Below are 3,751 nucleotides of genomic sequence, written 5' to 3'. Positions count from 1 at the left end.
AGGTATACAACATAATCACTAGGGATTGCTGGTCTACATATTCTAGAGGATCTTCTTAATCCTACTTCCTCCCCATTTGGAGGAGGTTGAGTAGGCTTATTTAGAACCTGTTCCTCAGGAGTTGGTTGTTCTGAAATTGATTGTGGTTCAAGGAAATCATTTTGATTTTTCCTAAGCACAATCAAACGTCCTTCATGTGAAGGAGTTTCAGTCAACTCTCGTGCTTCCTCTAATTCAACCATTTGAGGATGAGCACTCCCACAAGGTTCAGTATCCTCTATAAATTTTGCATTTATAGACTCAACAATTCTAGGACTATGCAAAGGACAGTAAAACCTAAATCCCTTGGAGTTAACTGCATAGCCCATAAAAAATCCGCTAGTTGTCCTTGGGTCTAATTTCTTTAGACTTGGATTGTAAATCCTTACTTCAGCAGGACAACCCCATATGTGTAAATGATTTAAACTTGGTTTCCACCCATTCCATAATTCAAAAGGTGTCTTGGGGACAGCCTTGGATGGAACCCTGTTTAAAACATACACATCAGTTTTTAAGGCTTCACTCCATAAAAATAAAGGGAGATGGGAATTATTCAGCATGCTCCTAACCATGTCCATAAGTGTACGATTCCTTCTTTCTACTACACCATTTTGTTGTGGTGTGCCAGGCATCGTGTATTGAGCCACAATACCTTCCTCTTCAAGGAATTTCGCAAATGGACCTATCATTTGTCCCTTTTCTGTGTACCTACCATAGTACTCTCCGCTTCTATCAGATCTTACGATCTTGATTTTCTTTTCCTTTTGTTTCTCTACTTCTACCTTATAGGTCTGGAAAGCATTTAATGCTTCAGCCTTATCATTTAGAAGATAGAGATACATAAACCTTGTATGGTCATCAATAAAAGATTTGAAATATATTTGACCATTTAGTCAGGGAGTAGGAAAAGGTCCACAGATATCAGTGTGTATGATCTCAAGAACAATTTTTTATTTATAAATAAGAGTAAATTTTAAAATTTTAAAAATTTTAGAAATATAAAGATCTTTTATTTATTTTACCATTTGATTTAACTACAATATTTAACGATAAAGAATATTCGAAACGAAACAAAAGTTCAAGAGCGATTTTAAACGTTGGAAAATATTTGTAAAAGACGTGAAAATTTATGAGGTTATTGGAGTTTCTCCTAAAAAGAAAAAGTGAGCTATGTGTTGTTGGCAAAAAATGAGTCCCGTACAGTCTGCGATACTTTCACTGATCTCTTTCAAAGGTACAGGCAGTCACAGTCGTGAATCCCAGTCATTAATAATATGAGAAATCACATAAAACAGAGTTTCAGTTGATGGTGTTCAAAGTTCCTGAAAATGCTGTCCTTGATCTTCGCCACAAATTTTGCTCGTCTCGCAAGTTTGACCATTGAAGGTCAAAAGTTTATATATTTTTGGGTAACAAATATCAAAGGAAAGAATCACATCTTCCCCCTTTTCTTTTTCGTTGATGTTTGTCTCCCAAGTCCTAAAGGCAAACCAGTTTACCCTTTACCAAAATGCTCCGTTTGTCATTGGCCTAAACTATATAGTGGTTTGAAACTGACGTAATAAAAAAGTAAGAACGAAGTAAAATTTTTTTTGATGAATAATAAATGGCTCCCGAAGAGACAGAGACGTACGTACGTACGTCATGACATAAACATTAATTTATACATAAAAGAGAGCCACCAACATTGCAGCAAAATCACCTAACTAGTAACCCATAGCTCGCACAAAACCCAGCATGAGGGAGCTTCTCTAAACCCTAATCGGAAGATAAAAAAATAAAAAAAGCCACACAAAAATTAGTATGTAATGGAAAATACTGGCCGGAAGCTTTTTCCGTACATCATGAAACCATTACATGACAATTATGTCCGATCTGAGTGAGCTTTCTCTCAGGTATAACTCCATAACTCATCTCCATCTGAGTCGTCGTCCGACGACGTCGACTGCATCCTCGGCGGGCTCACGAGCATTCCCTCCGCCATGTCAGCCAGCAAATTCGGCATGTTCAGAAGCTCTTCCACGTCGATGAACTCCTCCCCCACCCCGCCCCCACGCCAACCCCCCCGCCACTACTCGTCGAAACCTCATTTTCCGACCGCGCTGTCTCCGGCGGCTTCGGCGCCTTACCCGTCGCAGCACCCGCCGCCGCAGCTTGTATATCTGCCGCCGACGTCGACGCCGGTGTCGGGTACGAGAGAATGGAGTTGGGAAAGTTGAGCGGCGCATCGGGGCCTTTCAAGGCCAGCGCCGCCACGTCATAGGCTGCAGCAGCCATCTCAGGAGTCGGGTAAGTACCGAGCCAAATGCGCGTAGTTTTACGCGGCTCGCGTATTTCGGACACCCATTTCCCGCTCCGGCTCCGCACTCCCCTATATTTCAGCCTCCCTCTTGAACCCGAAGACCCGCCCGGAGAATGTTCGGGTCTGGGTGACGGGTCACCGGATGTGGATGTGGCGGTGGTAGTAGAATGACCTGGTGTAGTCTCCTCCAAGCGCACAGAAGCGGAAAAAGGCGGGTCGGGTACTTGAATATTTGACAGGTTTGGAGGATTGTTGGCCATTGTACGTGCATATAATAATAATATATATGTATATATGGACTTGTGTTTCCCTAGTGAATTTGAATATGAAAATTGAAAGATATTTAATTTGCAAAATACGTGATGGGTGGGTTTATTTAAGAGGAAGTGAAACAATAGGGAAAAGCGTGGGAAAATCGCGGATAATTACTAATTAAATGGTGTGCCCATAAGTGGGCACACGTTTTAGGCGCAAACTAGCAATTAGCTGTTTCATCCACAATATTTTCTTTTTTCCATTTCCTAAGTAACCAAACATATCTCTGTCTCTCGATCGAACTTTGGTTGTCATTGATGGTGACGATTCATTTAGGACATGCTTACCACGCTCTTTATTTATTCTATGTCTTTTGATGGGTCATTGAGTCTGACTTTTGATGAACATTGAATTTGAGTACTATGACTTTTGAGGAAGCATTTCGTTTTCAGACTGAGATAATTAAAGTGGAAAGATAAAAATATCGTTAAAATGTGAAAAGATAAAATTATCCTCAAATTAAGGTATATAATATTTAACTATTTATATTTCAAATGAAATGGATAATTAATGATGTCTCATTATTTAATTTTTTTTTAAAAAAAAGATGTGCTAACATTGACATGTTATATGATCTTTTTTTTTTTTTTTTTTTTTTTAAATTGCGGACTTTTGCATTTATATTGAATTAGGCAGCGCAGAAAACTCTGCTTGCAATAGGTCACAAATAGACATGTTATATGATTCTCTCAATTTCAAATGAACATGATAATATTTAGTTAGTTATAATAGAGGGGTATTTTTGTCTTTTCACTTTTTGATGAAATAAAAATACTCTTCCATTATAATTAATTGGACATTATCCAGTTCATTTGAAATGGAGATGATCCTAATTCATTATATACATCATTAGATGTATATGAAATAAATAATACTATCAATTTCAAGTGAAATAGAGAAGATCATTGTCAATTAATTACCATTTTATTAAGAAGGATAAGTAGCATTTTTATTTTTATTTATTTTTATTTTTTGATAAAAGAGATCATTTATATAAGACCTGTGAAATGGAGAGTAAATGAAATGAGCTCTAAATTTGAGTAAATAAAATGGAGAGTATTAATTTAGTGTAAAATGAAAGGTAATATTGTCTTA

The 3,751-nt window shown here is 37.6% G+C and overlaps 1 pseudogene; it reads right to left on the bottom strand.

Annotated features, from left to right (window-relative positions):
- Window positions 1–1,696: 1,696 nt before the first annotated feature.
- Window positions 1,697–2,648, bottom strand: LOC132182869 (ethylene-responsive transcription factor ERF027-like; annotated as a pseudogene).
- Between the last annotated feature and the right edge of the window lie 1,103 nt (window positions 2,649–3,751).

The sequence above is a fragment of the Corylus avellana genome, chromosome ca5 (genome assembly GCF_901000735.1).
Source record: "Corylus avellana chromosome ca5, CavTom2PMs-1.0".
NCBI lineage: Eukaryota > Viridiplantae > Streptophyta > Magnoliopsida > Fagales > Betulaceae > Corylus > Corylus avellana.
This window is presented reverse-complemented; position numbering and strand designations above follow the sequence as displayed.